Source organism: Anguilla anguilla, chromosome 11, assembly GCF_013347855.1.
Source record: "Anguilla anguilla isolate fAngAng1 chromosome 11, fAngAng1.pri, whole genome shotgun sequence".
NCBI classification, from domain to species: domain Eukaryota; kingdom Metazoa; phylum Chordata; class Actinopteri; order Anguilliformes; family Anguillidae; genus Anguilla; species Anguilla anguilla.
The window spans coordinates 43,475,505-43,494,356 of NC_049211.1; the positions used below are offsets into that span (position 1 = coordinate 43,475,505).

The 18,852-nt window shown below is 48.1% G+C and overlaps 1 protein-coding gene across 1 annotated transcript in view; it reads right to left on the bottom strand.

Moving 5' to 3' along the window:
- wnt2bb (wingless-type MMTV integration site family, member 2Bb) overlaps positions 1–5,264 on the bottom strand; it is a 35,957-nt gene extending 30,693 nt beyond the window's left edge. Inside the window, exon 1 of the mRNA XM_035381038.1 lies at positions 5,177–5,264. The gene's annotated coding sequence lies outside the window, so the exon portion shown is untranslated. The remainder of the gene's footprint in view (positions 1–5,176) is intronic.
- Positions 5,265–18,852: the final 13,588 nt, after the last annotated feature.

An 18,852-nucleotide genomic window follows, 5' to 3' on the forward strand; every position in this document is an offset into this window, starting at 1 on the left:
ATTTTTTTTTCTTTGCACAAATATAATTCTATGTATACAAATACTGGACAAAGCAATTCACGTTTAAACTGATTATAAAATTTCCACCAGTAAGATACATTAGACTGCTCAGTTATGTTGGTATGTACTAATACATACAGGAATTTGTGATGACTTACTTTTTAAAAAACTGAAATGCTAATTATTTCTACATTTTTGTTTTATGGTGATGTTATGTTTATTACCTATTACAATTAGTATGCTAAAAAGAGAGATTATATCAAGATATTGCATTAATTGTCAAACTGTTTATAAAATTCTGTCTGGCCATAATTCATGCCAGTACTGTACTGTGTTAAAGAACTGTGTCATTTTAACTACAGTCAATTAAAATGAAAAGATTGTTCAAGTTGCATTTGCTGTCATTCTTCAGACAGGTGTACCCCTGGGAACAAATGCAGTATAAAACAGCCATAAACTATTAAAAATGTAAATGGGTACAGGAATTAAAATGATTAAAAAAGACAATGAATAATAAATGCAAAGTATGCATTTTTCCTGCCTCTGGGATTTGTATCATTTGTATTCAAATTGGACAGTATATGATCCATTAAAACTGTTGATTAGCTTTTGAATGAATTGTAATCCGGCACGCACTGCATGGGAAAGCCCCAAAATTAGCAATCTGCCCTGTGATTGGCTGTTATTTACCCCGTAGACCTGGTCTGAGCGGGCTGGTGGCGAGGGTGCAAATTGCACACCAGACGGACCGGGAAATGGCAGTGAGCTGCACCAAAATCGCGGTCCGCTTCCTGATCTTGACTCACACACCCTCAACAGCTACTCTCCTCCCACTTTGGTGCACGGGGCAGCAAAATCCATGAGGAAGACGCCATTTCTCCAGTGCGACGGCTCGCAACACGCCAATCGCCGACTGGAAAATGAAACTAAAGACACCGACATTCTGCACTGTGGGAAACTGTTGTGCGCCATTATCTTGCACACAGTGGACAAGAATGCATGTGCTGCTAGCAGACAGCCAGTGTGTAATGTGCCGTATGCACAAATTCATATGTTTGCGTTCATGCTGTCATGATGCTGCAGTACACTTTCCTTATGTTCAGACTGGCTAATGGCCTACTTTAGACTGCGGGCAAACAAATGAACAGCAATCGCATGTCTAGATTGCAGAAGGAAAGCCACAGAAACGAATGCAGTCGGCCTACAGGCTACTGTCCTTTAAGTAACGTGAAAGTTCCACGTAAATCTGAAATGAATCCGCTTTGGACCTGGAGGTGTTCAGATGTTTTGAGAGAGCCGTTGCAAATAAATGCAGCATTTACGCATGAGAATCTTGGGATAATCCGCATGATTTTTTAATTTATCACAGTACAATTTTATTGCTGCTTATCAACACAAAAAGCTAAGCTCCTAGACCTTGTTTACGTTCTCAAATCGCCGAGGAAAATTGGTTCGCAGAGCCACGTACTGCGATGCCAGTCTCTCAAAACTGTTGTGCTCTGAAGTTTCGCCTGCGATTTTCCGGTAAATCAAATGGAATTAGTGAAGCTAAAACATTAGTGAATTACGTGCTCTGTCTCCAAAGCCTGAGTCTGGGGAAGGTCTGCCTACAGAACGCTGCCCTCTTTCCTCTGAGGGGATCTGCCTACAGAACACTGCTCTCTTTCCTCTGAGGGGGTCTGCCCACAGAACGCTGCTCTCTTTCCTCTGAGGGGGTATGCCCACAGAACGCTGCTCTCTTTCCTCTGAGGGGGTCTGCCTACAGAACACTGCTCTCTTTCCTCTGAGGAGTCTGCCCACAGAACGCTGCTCTCTTTCCTCTGAGGGGGTCTGCCCACAGAACGCTGCTCTCTTTCCTCTGAGGGGGTCTGCCTACAGAACACTGCTCTCTTTCCTCTGAGGGGGTCTGCCTACAGAACACTGCTCTCTTTCCTCTAAGGGAGTCTGCTCACAGAACACTGCTCTCTTTCCTCTGAGGAGTCTGCCTACAGAACACTGCTCTCTTTCCTCTGAGGGGGTCTGCCTACAGAACGCTGCTCTCTTTCCTCTGAAGGTTCTGCCCACAGAACGCTGCTCTCTTTCCTCTAAGGGGTCTGCCTACAGAACGCTGCTCTCTTTCCTCTAAGGGAGTCTGCTCACAGAATGCTGCTCTCTTTCCTCTGAGGGGGTCTGCCTACAGAACACTGCTCTCTTTCCTCTGAGGTGTCTGCCTACAGAACGCTGCTCTCTTTCCTCTGAGGGGGTCTGCCTACAGAACACTGCTCTCTTTCCTCTAAGGGGTCTGCCTACAGAACGCTGCTCTCTTTCCTCTAAGGGGGTCTGCTCATGCTGGAAAGGACTGCTCTGCTCCGTGAACTTTGCCCTATAGCCTACTGCTGTTGGAATTCAAACAGAACATGTTTTCTAGAACCATGTTAGCAAAGCCTAACCTGATTTCAGACTGATAGAACTGAAGACAATTAACTTTCAAGTACGGCAGGTAGTTTAGAGCAGGGAGAATTAGGGACAATGCAGGGATTTGGGAACTTCAGTCTCGCCTTGGCACGGGTTTGCCCGCGAACATTGTTTATTGACCTGAATTAACTCACAACTAACAGAAATGAACCCATGCCACCTGAATGAATTCTATGTTTTTGACATAATGACTGTACCTATTCCAATCTAAAAAAATGGTAACCATTTATAATGTGAATAGGCAAATTATGTTTAATGCCATTGAATATCATAAAAAGCATTTAAACTTATTGATAAATTTATTGAAATGAATGAAATATGTCTACTTTTTTGTTGCCCAGCAATAAATAAATGGTTTCCAATTGTAATCATAATCCTACCCATTTTAACAATCTAGAACCATGTCCCATTGTAAAAGTGCAGTACGTTTTAATTGATCAATTGTATTCTCTTGATAAAATGTAACAGACCTTTTAACTAAAACAATGATGTACAATCATCAGGTTGGTGTACACATTAAAAATGCTTTTTTAATACTCTGAACACTGCAAAGGGAAACAACATTTGTTTTTGTCCAATTAGTTACACATTGCTCAAAAACAATATATTCATATTTTCAACCGGCACATTCAAGACGTAAAATATAACTGATTACTTCACCAGCTAGTAAAGACCAGTGCATACTGAATCTATTTATAGTGTGCTGAACACATTACATAGGCTGACTATAACCATAATTCATTTATTTTGGGAGGTGGCACTGCCATTACCCATAAGCCCCTCTGGTTTATTAAACATGGTGTTGAAATGGGCGAATAAATCAGGTGGCTAAACGGCAGTGGTTCAGGACACAAGGGCAAAGAGGGAGGAAGTCACCCTTGAGGTTTCGTGCCAGTCACAGACGACTGCTTTCGTCCTGGAGTTGAAATTAGCAGTCAAGTCTTGTCAGTTTGTGAAAATTTGATTACAGATGTCAAAATTTTCAATGGCCTGTTAGCTTTAAACTGTAATACAGTATTGAATAATATTGTGTTGTCGTATAGACTCACATGGCGCTGTGTATTATAAGCATGCTATGCTCATTTCGGATTGAGAGAATATGAGAATTGTTCGCTAGCAGAAAGTGCTATCCAGATCCTGGTAAGAGCACTGGTATGGACTCAGTCAGCATTTGTCCTCAACTTTGACCTCACATTTAAATGCAAATGAAGTTACACAAAGTCCAGGGGCTAGTAGAAAGATTTTTTTATGGAGAGATTGTCTGTATTCCATTCACTGTCACATTTGCAACACTCATCAGTCTTACCAGTTTGTATATTTTCTGCGTTTGAGTTTTTGTTTCATAATTATGCAATGTTTCTGCATTTGTGTATTTTCATAGTATACACTGCGTTATTCAAGAACTGACATTGGGACCAACGCTTTACAAGTACAATTAATAACAATAATAATGATGATGATGATGATGCTTCTTCTTCTTCTTATTATTATTATAAACTTGGTTATTTCAGGGCCGATGAGCCACAGTAGGGTACTTATGTGCATCGTGAACCACTGTGAGAATGGGGGCGAGTCACTGGGATTAAGATTCTCCAGGGGATGACCAGGTCTACTGGTGATGGTTCTGGGGGGGGGGGGGGGGTTAGTGGAAGGGTCTAGTGATGACAAGGTGGGACTCTTTGAGGATGTCAGGCCGTGGGCCGGGCTCAAGCATGCGGGCGCATTGGGGGGTTGCCAGTCTGTATGGCTGTAAATCTGTGCTCGGGGAGCTGTGCGGGTTATGCTGTGTCTCTGCAGGTGTCTCTGGACACCCACCTGCTAATTTCAGAGCTACCCAAAGCTTTGAGCAGCGAAGGCTGCTAAGATGGGAGTTACTGACCCACAACCAGATCCTATTTAAAAGGGTGGATGACCCAGTTGTCATTTTAATGAGTGATAACCTTTAGTGCAGTGGAAGAATCTAAACAGGCAGGCTTCTCACCATGTTGCTCAAATAAGCATGTTGGTTAGGATCCTTACTTTGTGTTTATGAATCGGGGTTAAGCTAGGGGAACATGATGCGTGTTTGCGTGCGCGTGTGTGTGTGAATGGATAGTGTCTGTAGCGCCTCTGCAATTTCCTGTATAACTTCTACTTGCATCAAAGCAAAGAATGCAGAAAAATGAACATTAATTGATTGCTTACTGCTCAGCTTGTTTATCATTAAACATACTCATAATTAATTTGTGTGGAAAAATCCTCACTGTTATTCAAAACCCAAATTGATAGTTTTTTTCTAGTTTCTAAAGTAGCACATCTCTTGCAATGAAATAAATTAAAAGGAAAGAATATATAAACAATTATTAGTGAAAAAAACTGAAATGAGAAATCACATTGGAACATTCTATTGTTATTTAAGTTGCTTGCTTTTTATAGTGTCCGAAGCACCCTACAAACAATCATAGCAGCATATTGCAGCTGAAACACATACTGACACATGCTCTGTCTTCTGTCTGTCAGACTGCACGTGCTCTCTGAGCAGCCTGAAGCGCTGTACGAACATCAGTTTTCTGTCTCTCGGTTGTCCTCCTGCTATAACAGGAAGAGCAGTCATTTTCAATCTGCCTGAGCATTTTCCTTAAAAAGAAAAACTTGGCATGTAAAGTCCCGTTCTGCTGAGCTGGGGACGTTTCTGCAGCTCTGTTTATAGGAAGCGGCGTGGCGAAGGCTTTTGGGTACTTACCGGTCTGGTCCGAGTCGGCGGGCGGTGTGTACGGTGGCGTTCCGTGCAGCCGTAGCAGGGGGCTGCTGGGATACGAGCGCATGCACGCGCGATTCCATATATATTAATCAGCACAAATCCTGGAGCATTAGTCATAAACCTAACTAAAGGTCAGAAACAATGCAGCCCCTAAAAATACAGCTCAGCCGCCAACCACAGAGAGGAGGAGAGGAGGACGCGAAAAAAATCACCCCTCACCAGCTCCCTCTGCCTTTCCATCCACTTACGCTACCCTAATTCACTGTTTAGTGTGTGTGTGTGTGTGTGTGTGTGAGTGTGTGTGCATGTGTGTGTGTGTGTGTGTGTGTGTGTGTGTGTTTGTGTGTGTGTGTGTATGTGTGTGTGTGTGTGTGTCCGTGAGTGCGTGAGTATGTGTGTGTGTGTGTGTGAGTATGTGTGTGTGTGTGTGTATGTGTGTGTGAGTGTGTCTGTATATATATATACATACTGTATATATTCTGGCAACCTAAAGGCTGTTTCTCAGAATAGGGGACAAAGGTGGTCTCACACACACGCACACACACAGATGTACAGACACACACGTACACATAAAAACTGCCAAAGCTGAGCAATGGACCTTTCAATGACATCACCGCTGGGGGGAGGGAAGGCGTGGGGGTGGAGCTTAATCCATGTTTTATGTGACTGTTTCTCTTTATCCTCCAGACAGGGCATCTGAATTAGACTTTATGGTGACACGTCTACAGCTAACTGTTTACGGGATAGCTGGACCACTCAGACCCAGAGCCCCCCATTAAAACCCACTGCCCCCCCATTCAAACCCAGCCCCCCATTAAAACCCACTGCCCCCCCATTCAAACCCAGCCCCCCAATTTAAACCCACTGCCCCCCATTCAAACCCACTGCCCCCCATTCAAACCTACTGCCCCCCATTCAAACTCAGTGCCCCCCATTCAAACCCAGCCCCACATTAAAACCCACTGCCCCCCCATTCAAACCCAGCCCCCCAATTTAAACCCACTTCCCCCCATTCAAACCCACTGCCCCCCATTCAAACCCAGTGTCCCCATTTAAACCCAGTGCTCCCCATTCAAACCCACTGCACCCCATTCAAACCCAGTCCCCCTCCCATTCAAACCCACTGCCCCCCATTCAAACTCAGTACCCCCCATTCAAACCCAGTGCCCCCCATTCAAACTCAGTGTCCCCATTTAAACCCAGCCCCCCATTCAAACCAGCCCCCCATTCAAACCCAGTGTCCCCATTTAAACCCAGTGCTCCCCATTCAAACCCAGTGTCCCCATTTAAACCCAGTGCCCCCCATTCAAACTCAGTACCCCCCATTCAAACCCAGCCCCCCATTCAAACTCAGTGTCCCCATTTAAACCCAGCCCCCCATTCAAACTCAGTGCCCCATTCAAACCCAGTGTCCCCATTTAAACCCAGTGCTCCCCATTCAAACCCACTGCACCCCATTCAAACCCAGTCCCCCCCCCATTCAAACCCACTGCCCCCATTCAAACCCAGTGCCCCCCATTCAAACCCAGTGCCCCCCATTCAAACTCAGTACTCCCCATTCAAACTCAGTGCCCCCCATTCAAACCCAGTGCACCCATTCAAGAGCCCATAACCCCTTCCTGATGCCTTCATTAGAACTAATGTCCACATGCAGTGCCCCCATTTGAACCCAATGCCCCTCCCCCCACAACTCTTGTGCCCCTCCCTCTTCAACCCTAGGGCCCTTCCCTCTTCAATCCCCGTGACCCCCACCTCCCCCCTTACCTAATCCCAATGCCCCTCCCTCTTCAAACCCAAAGCCTGTTCTCCAATGAGGGGCTGAGTTTCCCACTGCTCATACCCTCTGTACAGCCTCCATGTTGCAGTTCCGGGCTCATCCAGAACTCAGAGTAACATGTGACTCGTTATTCCGATCGTTTTGCCGATCTTGGAGGTCGCAGTGAGGTCACTCAGGTGCTGGGTGGCGGTGTAGCTAACTTTGCTGTGCCAAACAGCAAACTCCACCGCAGCTGCTACTTCCTGTTCCACACACGACCTGCTGTCTGGTTTCCTGCCCAACAGCACAGCACTGCTGATGCAGCTTTTACTGACCTACCATCACAAACCACACACACACACACACACACACACACACACACACGCACACACACACACACCCACAAACACACACATACACATGTACACACACACACATACACACACACACACACACGCACACACACACACACGTACACACATAAGGAATAAACCATGACATGCTGTCCTGTTATTGGAAAATAATGTACAATGGGGGTGGTGATGCGGGTGAGGTGAATCTGGGGTGCATTATTTCCCAATAACAGCACATTACATTACATGGTTACATACAGCCCGGAATGGTTTATTCAGCTTATACCACAGTTCCCAACAATGATGATGAATAGACTTTCAAAATTGAAGGAATGTTCCTATTTTACTGCTTTAGAATGTTGGATTTTGTAGCATATTGATTTTAGAAGGCAGAGGTGTCCGTTATTAAAAATTAATGTACACCCTTGGACCAATCAGACCACCTAGCACCCAAAGCCATACTCCCTAGCACCCAAAACCACACCCCCAGCGTGCAAAGCGACACCCCCAGCACCCAAAACCACACCTCCAGCACCTAAAGCCACACCCCTTAGCACCCAAAACCACACCCCCAGCACCTAAAGCCACACCCCTTAGCACCCAAAACCACACCCCCAGCACCTAAAGCCACACCCCTTAGCACCCAAAACCACACCCCCAGCGCCTAAAGCCACACCCCTTAGCACCCAAAACCACACCCCCAGCGCCTAAAGCCACACCCCTTAGCACCCAAAACCACACCCCCAGCACCTAAAGCCACACCCCTTAGCACCCAAAACCACACCCCCAGCGCCTAAAGCCACACCCCTTAGCACCCAAAACCACACCCCCAGCGCGCAAATCAATATGCTACAAAATCCAACACCCCTTAGCACCCAAAACCACACCCCCAGTGCCTAAAGCCACACCCCTTAGCACCCAAAACCACACCCCCAGCACCTAAAGCCACAACCCTTAGCACCCAAAACCACACCCCCAGCGCCTAAAGCCACACCCCTTAGCACCCAAAACCACACCCTCAGCGCCTAAAGCCACACCCCTTAGCACCCAAAACCACACCCCCAGCGCCTAAAGCCACACCCCTTAGCACCCAAAACCACACCCCCAGCACCTAAAGCCACAACCCTTAGCACCCAAAACCACACCCCCAGCGCCTAAAGCCACACCCCTTAGCACCCAAAACCACACCCTCAGCGCCTAAAGCCACACCCCTTAGCACCCAAAACCACACCCCCAGCGCCTAAAGCCACACCCCTTAGCACCCAAAACCACACCCCCAGCGCCTAAAGCCACACCCCTTAGCACCCAAAACCACATCCCCAGCGCCCAAAGCCACGCCTCTTGGTGCCCAAAGCCACACCCCCTAGCACCCAAAGACACACCTCCTAGCACCCAAAGACACACCTCCTAGCACCTAAAGCCATACCTCTTAGCGCCCAAAGCCACACCCCCCAGCACCCAAAGACACACCCCCTAGCACCCAAAGCAACACCCCCAGCACCCAAAGCCACACCCCCTAGCACCCAAAGACACACCCCCTAGCACACTAAGCCACTCCCCCTAGCAAAGGGTAGCTGAGCCAGCGGCATACAGTATTCTGGATTTTTTTTTAAATTTAAAAGCCGATCGCTCATACAGCGGAAATGACTCTGCTGTGTTTGCACAGACTGGGGCGTTTGTCTAGACTGTTCTGTCCCGGGGTCTGTCTGCCCAAGCTGTCTGATGACCTCTGTCCGGGGTGCCCACAAGCCTCCGATTACAGGAAAAGGCTGGATTATGGCCAGCCGTGCTGGCTACCCTTACGGCGCTGCAGTTCAATGGGCGCAAACACATTATTCGATCACTATAATGAGCCGGCTTATGAGAACAGCGTTGCGCTGAGTCACGCTGTCGAACGTGTCATTTTTGGCATTTTTTCCGTCAGCCAGACGGTAATCTAGTTTAACGGAAAGAGGCCAGTGACGCTCGCCTAATCCTGTGAGCCTGGCCACCGTTTCCAGTCTTCAGAGACTTTCACATCACCCTCTACTGAGGGTGCAGTTTTGGATAGCAGCCATGTATCGCAATAACACGATATTCAACTAATCAAGGTCCTGATAAAAGACCTCCACTAGTTGATGTGTTTGTAAAGAAAGATGACCACCTGATAGCTGGTTCCAAATGCACTGCACTCTTTTTTTGAGAAGCGTTGATTTTTGTTGATAAAGGCTCTTCTGTTGGAGGTTTTGGCGCCTCTAGCATGCAACTCCCAGTCAGACCCTACACACTCACTCTTATGAGGGGACCCTACACACTCATTCTTATGAGGAGACCCTACACACTCATTCTTATGAGGAGACCCTACACACTCACTCTTATGAGAAGACCCTACACACTCATTCTTATGAGGAGACCCTACACACTCACTCTTATGAGGAGACCCTGCACACTCACTCTTATGAGCAGACCCTACACACTCACTCTTATGAGGAGACCCTTATGAGGAGACCCTGCACACTCACTCTTATGAGGAGACCCTACACACTCACTCTTATGAGGAGACCCTGCACACTCACTCTTATGTGGAGACCCTACACACTCACTCTTATGTGGAGACCCTACACACTCACTCTTATGAGGAGACCCTGCACACTCACTCTTATGTGAAGACCCTACACACTCACTCTTATGAGGAGACCCTACACACTCACTCTTATGAGGAGACCCTGCACACTCACTCTTATGTGAAGACCCTACACACTCACTCTTATGAGGAGACCCTACACACTCACTCTTATGAGGAGACCCTACACACTCACTCTTATGTGGAGACCCTACACACTCACTCTTATGAGGAGACCCTGCACACTCACTCTTATGTGAAGACCCTACACACTCACTCTTATGAGGAGACCCTACACACTCACTCTTATGAGGAGACCCTACACACTCACTCTTATGTGGAGACCCTACACACTCACTCTTATGAGGAGACCCTACACACTCACTCTTATGTGGAGACCCTACACACTCACTCTTATGTGGAGACCCTACACACTCACTCTTATGAGGAGACCCTACACACTCACTCTTACGAGGAGACCCTGCACACTCACTCTTATGAGGAGACCCTTATGAGGAGACCCTGCACACTCACTCTTATGAGGAGACCCTACACACTCACTCTTACGAGGAGACCCTACACACTCACTCTTATGTGGAGACCCTTATGAGGAGACCCTGCACACTCACTCTTATGAGGAGACCCTGCACACTCACTCTTATGAGGAGACCCTACACACTCACTCTTATGAGGAGACCCTTATGAGGAGACCCTGCACACTCACTCTTATGAGGAGACCCTACACACTCACTCTTATGAGGAGACCCTTATGAGGAGACCCTGCACACTCACTCTTATGAGGAGACCCTACACACTCACTCTTATGAGGAGACCATACACGCTCACTCTTATGAGGAGACCATACACGCTCACTCTTATGAGGAGACCATACACGCTCACTCTTATGAGGAGACCATACACGCTCACTCTTATGAGGAGACCCTACACACTCACTCTTATGAGCAGACCCTGCACACTCTTATGAGGAGAGCCTACACACTCACTCTTACGAGGAGACCCTACACACTCACTCTTATGAGGAGACCCTTATGAGGAGACCCTGCACACTCACTCTTATGTGGAGACCCTACACACTCACTCTTATGAGGAGACCCTGCACACTCACTCTTATGAGGAGACCCTGCACACTCACTCTTATGAGGAGACCCTGCACACTCACTCTTATGAGGAGACCCTGCACACTCACTCTTATGAGGAGACCCTGCACACTCACTCTTATGTGGAGACCCTACACACTCACTCTTATGTGGAGACCCTGCACACTCACTCTTATGAGGAGACCCTGCACACTCACTCTTATGTGGAGACCCTACACACTCACTCTTATGTGGAGACCCTACACACTCACTCTTATGAGGAGACCCTGCACACTCACTCTTATGAGGAGACCCTGCACACTCACTCTTATGTGGAGACCCTACACACTCACTCTTATGTGGAGACCCTACACACTCACTCTGATGAGGAGACCCTACACACTCACTCTTATGTGGAGACCCTACACACTCACTCTGATGAGGAGACCCTGCACACTCACTCTTATGAGGAGACCCTACACACTCACTCTTATGAGCAGACCCTACACACTCACTCTTATGAGGAGACCCTTATGAGGAGACCCTGCACACTCACTCTTATGTGGAGACCCTACACACTCACTCTTATGAGGAGAGCCTACACACTCACTCTTACGAGGAGACCCTACACACTCACTCTTATGAGGAGACCCTTATGAGGAGACCCTGCACACTCACTCTTATGTGGAGACCCTACACACTCACTCTTATGAGGAGAGCCTACACACTCACTCTTACGAGGAGACCCTACACACTCACTCTTATGAGGAGACCCTTATGAGGAGACCCTGCACACTCACTCTTATGAGGAGACCCTTATGAGGAGACCCTGCACACTCACTCTTATGTGGAGACCCTACACACTCACTCTTATGAGGAGAGCCTACACACTCACTCTTACGAGGAGACCCTACACACTCACTCTTATGAGGAGACCCTTATGAGGAGACCCTGCACACTCACTCTTATGAGGAGACCCTTATGAGGAGACCCTGCACACTCACTCTTATGTGGAGACCCTACACACTCACTCTTATGTGGAGACCCTACACACTCTTTCTTATGAGGAGACCCTGCACACTCACTCTTATGAGGAGACCCTGCACACTCACTCTTATGAGGAGACCCTACACACTCACTCTTACGAGGAGACCCTACACACTCACTCTTATGAGGAGACCATACACGCTCACTCTTATGAGGAGACCCTACACACTCACTCTTATGAGGAGACCCTTATGAGGAGACCCTACACACTCACTCTTATGAGGAGACCCTACACACTCACTCTTATGAGGAGACCCTACACACTCACTCTTATGAGGAGACCCTACACACTCACTCTTATGAGGAGACCCTACACACTCACTCTTATGAGGAGACCCTGCACACTCACTCTTATGAGGAGACCCTACACACTCACTCTTATGAGGAGACCCTACACACTCACTCTTATGAGGAGACCCTACACACTCACTCTTATGAGGAGACCCCAGGAGCTGTTCTCTCTGCCTGGAGGTGCTCAAAGAACAGAGCGTACAGGTCAGGCTGCCAAGCTCTTTACCGCTAAGACTTAGCGTGTTTCAACACAACCCAAAATATCTTGGACGATGTACGTCCTGGTCCTTTTTGTTGTCTTAATTTGAGATGTAATATTGGTCAGTACTGCTGATGTATATTATTTTTCTTTCGAGTTTCATTCCCCCCATACTGACTATAAGTGTGAGTTATGCCCCAGTTCCAACCATTGTAAAGCCAAGAGGTCATCAGAAGCTTCTGTAAATATCTCAAATATCCTTTATCGCACACAAAAACTGTCTGGGCCAATCAAAAATGTACACTTAACCTGAACGGATATTAAAACAGAAACCCAGAAAGTGAGCTACCCCTTTATTGGTTTAAATGATACTGAAATGCCGGCCGATCTCCAGCGTTCCTGGGCTTGAGTGGGAAGCCCTGGGCTAAAGCAACTGTGGTGTATTTTAGCAACTGATACACAAGCGTTAGCCGCGCCTCAGGGTGCATGCAGATTAATGGTGACTAAGTAAACACGTCACCTGCAGGGATTAGCCCAGTATTTTCTCACGAGCAGGAATGTCAGCGGTGCTCAGAGAGGCTTCGGCAGGCCAGCTCATCCCAGTCATGTGTGATGTGATTGGAGAGAGCCTGGAAACGGAGGCGTGCTCAGAACAGGCCACAGCTACATCCTGCGCTCATGTCTAACAGGAAAACAGAGCTCTGTGATATTGCTCAGGAAGAGGTCATCCTGCGGAATTTGCTAAGCACCAGTCATAAGTCTAGCGTTATTTTGATGGTGATTCATCAATACCCACTGTCCATCAGGGTTATCGTGCTCTGGACCATAGGAACAAATCTTTAGTGAGTCAGGGTATGTGCTGAAGAAGTAATTGTAATTTTGTAATGGCCGTTTGTGAGGGGGGCGGCGTGGTTGTGGTGCCGGCTGCAGGCGGAGAGATGGGGGAGTGGTTTAGCCGGCTGGCGGACCTGACATGCACACAGAAAGTACAAGAGCCGCAACAACGGCAACCAGAACAGCAACAGCAACGGCAACCAAAACAGCAAGAGCCACAACAACGGCAACCAACACAGCAAGAGCCACAACAACGGCAACCAACACAGCAAGAGCCACAACAACGGCAACCAACACAGCAAGAGCCACAACAACGGCAACCAACACAGCAAGAGCCACAACAACGTCAACCAACACAGCAAGAGCCACAACAACGGCAACCAACACAGCAAGAGACACAACAACGTCAACCAACACAGCAAGAGCCACAACAACGGCAACCAACACAGCAAGAGCCACAACGACGTCAACCAACACAGCAAGAGCCACAACAACGTCAACCAACACAGCAAGAGCCACAACAATGGCAACCAACACAGCAAGAGCCACAACAACGTCAACCAACACAGCAAGAGCCACAACAATGGCAACCAGAACAGCAACAGTGTTGTGGCTTGCGATAAACGTATGCATCGTTCCTGTCCGTGCCTGTGTGGCTCTGTGGGCTGGTACACTGCTCTAAACAGGTTCCATTGGTTAGGTTCTGCCAGTAACACTGCGGTTTTGGTGGTCTTTAGATAAAGAACGAAACGCCTGCGTATAAAACTTGTGGTATTAAAGGAGCTCAGCCCCTGTGGTGAATTACAGTTCCCCTGCACTCTGGGATCACGTATCGGTGAGCGGAGCGCTGGAAAGGATTTCCCACAACTTCCTGTGCAGGAAGTGCACTGTGGGGCGGTGAGCGAGCGCTGCGCCATGCCTGCGGGCTAATGCTACGGCGTTATCGCACAGCACTGATCCGCTCCAACACGCCAAATCCCTCCATTCAGCTCCCAATACGCCGCGCACTCTGCTTACCCAGGAGCGATTAGCTAGCATGTCCCATAACAATCTGAGCAGAAATATCAACAGGGGCTCATTCACACAGGAGATCGCCGGATACGGGTTCGACTGGCACCGCCGCGTGGGTGACGTCGCCCCCCCCCCCCCCCCCAAACACAGGCGGTCGGCCGGTCGGGTCGTTTTTTACACAGGGGACAAACAGTCATCTTGCTGTGTCCTGGGCAATTTTCTTGGGGAGGAAAAATTAAGAACAACATTTGCCTTTCTCATCTAAGGAGTTAATTCTGTTCTGAACCTCATTGAGTTATCCTGTCTCTTAATTCCACCATTGAAAATGGTGAGCATTAAATGATTATGAAAAAATGTTTTACTCTGAGTATGTGATACTTATTGGGTTGAAGTAGCACTGAATGAGATACTTTAAATTATTTTCTGTTGGTGTGCACAGTGGATCAGAAACAAAACTAACAGTTTACTGTCCTATGAACTCAGAATTCAATAATTTATCCTGAAAAAAAACAAGCAGCTCCAAAACTTAGCACGTGGTTGTCCCTCACAAAACGCACAGCTAGTGTTGTGAGCGTTAGTTGTGCAGTGATGAAGCTGTAGGTGTGGTTTAACTCTTAACATAATAACCCTCAGCGGGCCGTCTGCAGTGGCTGCTCTGGGAAAGTGCTGGGTCAGCATAGCTGTCATGTCCCTTTGGGATCAGGGCACGCCGAGGGCCCTGCAGTGAAAGCGGGCCCCAGACAGCAGGCTTGCAGGCTCTGGCCCAAGTGAAGCTAAGGGGAAGGAATGGGATTAGCCTCCTGAATCGCTGGCCTTGACATTGTTATAGCTGTGTACCTGATTATGAGCTAAGCCGCGCAACTGTTTATTTAGCGATGTAAGCCTCTGCCTCCCTGTTCTTTAGAGGAAAAGAAAGCCCCTTATTTACCTTTCGCCCCGAAACAAGGGGGCGGCGGCGGCGTGTGTAGTTTCCCGCCCATTTGTGTGTGGGGTGAAAGGTCGAGAGGTCGGTGGATCCCTGTGCGGCGCGCCCGTTGCGCGTAAGCGATTAGGCTACTGTAGCCGCGCGCTAATGCGCAAATTCAGCCGCGTTAGCAACGCGTTAGCGACGCGTTAGCGGCGCGTTAGCGGCGGCTCGGTAGTGGATCCCGCTCCGGGGGCCCTCGTGCCGGTTGTCGTGGTTATCTGTGACGATGGCGCTCGGCCTCCTGGGCTTTCCCGCCGCTGCTCCTGGGACAGGTGCGGACCCTTAATGCCCCGTGGCAGGCGGGGCTGCGGGGGCCACCCACTGCGCGAACACAGAGGACCTGGGGTGTGCGTGGGCCCTGGGGCCTGGGGGGGGGGCTGTGGGGAGCTGTGGGGGGAGGCCCGGGGGCCTGGGGGGGTTGCGGGGGGCCTGGGGGGCCTGGGGGGGCTGTGGGGGGAGGCCCGGGGGCCTGGGGGGGCTGCGAGGGGCCTGGGGGGCCTGGGAGGGCTGTGTGGGGAAGACCGGGGGCCTGGGGGGGCTGCGGGGGGAGGCCCGGGGGCTCTCATCTCTTCGGGAGGGGGGTCCCTGGCAAAGGGCGAGGCCTCCTCCACGCCCCTGAGTGATGACACCGGGTCCTAACCGCCTGCAGGTGTGGCGCAGGACCCAGGAACCCCGGCTGGCTTTGAAGTCCCAGCCAGCTGGGACCCGTGCCCATCTCCCGGCCCAGCTCTCCCCTGCTCCAGCATTCCGTTTCAGTTAACGCTTTCTCCCTCTCCTCCGACCCTGTCTCTCCCTCCGCCTGCTCCCGCTCCTTTTAATTCGCCTGAGAAGCCTTATCTGATGCGCACAGCCACCCAGGCCGACGAGGAAGGCGGGAACATTGATGGAAGGCTTTTGCACATGTGCTGCATGTCAGACGTATGTAAGGTGCGACACACAGCACATGTGTACATCCAGGCTGTGTAACTTACACGGGTCATGTGACGTAACTAAAGCTACGGCCCTGACTTGCTTACTTTGCCTTTCTTCAGTCAAGGGATTTTTTTAAACATTTTAAATTGTTTTAAAAACTTTGATTCTGCTGTGAATATGGATAAATATTCTGTAATGTGCTGTACTGTAAATATTCTATAATGTAATGTATAATGTAAAATATACTGTAATGCAATGATGATGCCATTTACAATTTATTTCTGTTGCAGAGTGGTTATGAAATACAGTTTTGTCAGTGGGTATGGCAAGTTAAGTACTTGATTATTCCAATTTCTTTTTTTTAAGTGCTATTTATACTTAAGCAGTTTGCTTTTATGTATACTTCTCAGTTATAATTACAACAATGTATGTCTTGGAATAGTTAGCTACAGTTTGTTAGTAAAGGAAAAAAAAATATTGGTGACCTTATTTCCTAAAATGAAACTTTTCTCCAAATGAAAACTTCATTAATATGTTACATTACATTTTACAAGTGTTCATTACTCAAAGTACACAATGGATGATGCACGCTTTTTAGTTATGTAACAAAAAGCAGCAAAAATTGTGAAAAGAAAAGATTTTTTGTGAAGCCAATAAATGTGTACATTGTTTTGCAAAAATATTCTTATTTAAAGCTTTAGTGTACACTGAGAGATGCACGTTCCAGGGTATGACGCATTTGAAACATAAATTGCTCTTTCTTTCATTTCATGTGTAGAAACCTGTATGCTTTGCTATTTTTGCCAAAATTCAGTACCATATCAGTCTAACACAGAAATTAAATGCTGGCCTTTATCTCATGTTTTTTAAATAATTTGGATAAAGTGGATAGTGCCAGTTTCTAACTGGATTTTAACTTCTTGTCACATGATAATTGCAGTCGAAGAGGTGATTGCAGCCAACATTTTACTGGTTTACTGATTTTGGTTTTTAATTATGTATGTGTAAATCAGCCTTTTACTGGTAAGTGCATCTCAGTCCCTATGAGTGTCAGGCCGAGGTTGTGACATCACAGCTTGGGCGGGTCTCTAATGTGGACAATGGCAGGAAATACTGGGATGTGTAGGTGCGAGAAAGGAAAATCCAACTTCCTTTTCCTATGAGATTCCAACTTTCTTTTCATATGAGATTCCAACTTCCTTTACCTATGAGATTCCAACTTCCTTTTCATATGAGATTCCAACTTCCTTTTCATATGAGATTCCAACTTCCTTTCCTGTGAGATTCCAACTTTGTTGTCATATGAGATGGCTGGTTTTCATTGGCTGGTTTTTTTTTTTGTCATAGGTGAAACCGAAGTGTTCTCAGAGTAACGCTTTATCTCCTCAGGGCTGTCAATCACACTGAGAGTGCATTCCTTTAAGATATGGCCCAGCTGGTGGGGGCAGTATAGCTTGCTTCACCCCCCAGGTTGCTGTGCGTTTATCCTCCTGTGGTGTAATTATTTAACCAAAGCTAGTGCCACACGGGCTGCTGGGCGGCGCATCCTGTTATGGCACTGTTCTAATACATAGACGGGCCCCACAGTCTTGTGCCAGTTCTAGACCTGCCAGTGCCCGCTGTGGCTGGCAGCCCCTCAGGGCGACACGTGGTTGGCTGTTGCGCCATCCAGGGAGCGTTTCAGTTTGCCAGGGTGCCAGTGTTTCATGCCCTACAGTGTGACGTGCGCCGCCTGATTGGACAGCAGAGCTTGCGATGAGCGTTGCTGTGTGAGCAGGATTGGGTGCTCCAAACTGGAGAGGAAAAGCTTCAAAAAATACCGCTGCCATGCAAAACCACTGCACACACACGCATACGCGCACACACACACACACACACACACATGCATACACACACACATGCACACACACACGCGCAGACGCATTAACGAGCGAGATAAATTGCTCTTTCCTAGGCTGTTTCTCAGCAGGCTAGCACATCTGGCTCATGTTAGCCGGGAGCATGTAAAAGGGTGGGTCAGTCACAGGCCTGCTAGCAGCGCTAGCCGCTGTGCTGGGCGTACATGTCTCTCCTTCAGCTTCCCCTCTCTTAGCCCACCTGTCACTCACTGAAACAAACGACCGAGTAGAACCACAGAGAGAGGCCAGACAGTCCTTTTCTGCGGGGAGAGAAAAAACAAGTGCTTCATGGGAAAATGCAAACATAAAATACGGACGCGAGCCGGCGAGCCGCTGGGTAGCAGGCGCGTGAAGCGGGGCCTCTGCCACTAATTCATCGGCTTTCAAACAAATCAAACTCACTTGGTCTCAGTGACGCGGAGAACAGGGTCGTGTGGAACGCGGTGAATCACGGGACTGCGTCGTGTCAGCGACACTATTCGGGGTTTTTTTTTTTAAATATGGTGAGTCATCACGTTTTACAAGCGTTCATTTCCAGATCGCACATGCTCTCGAGTAACCCGTGGACATGACCACAACCGCCAGTGTCATCTAAGAGGAAGCTCGTCGCATTTGCAGTGAGCTGTCCTCCTAGATGGAATGCCGATGCATGGAGATTTTCACACTTTTAATAGTTAGGCATGTACCATTT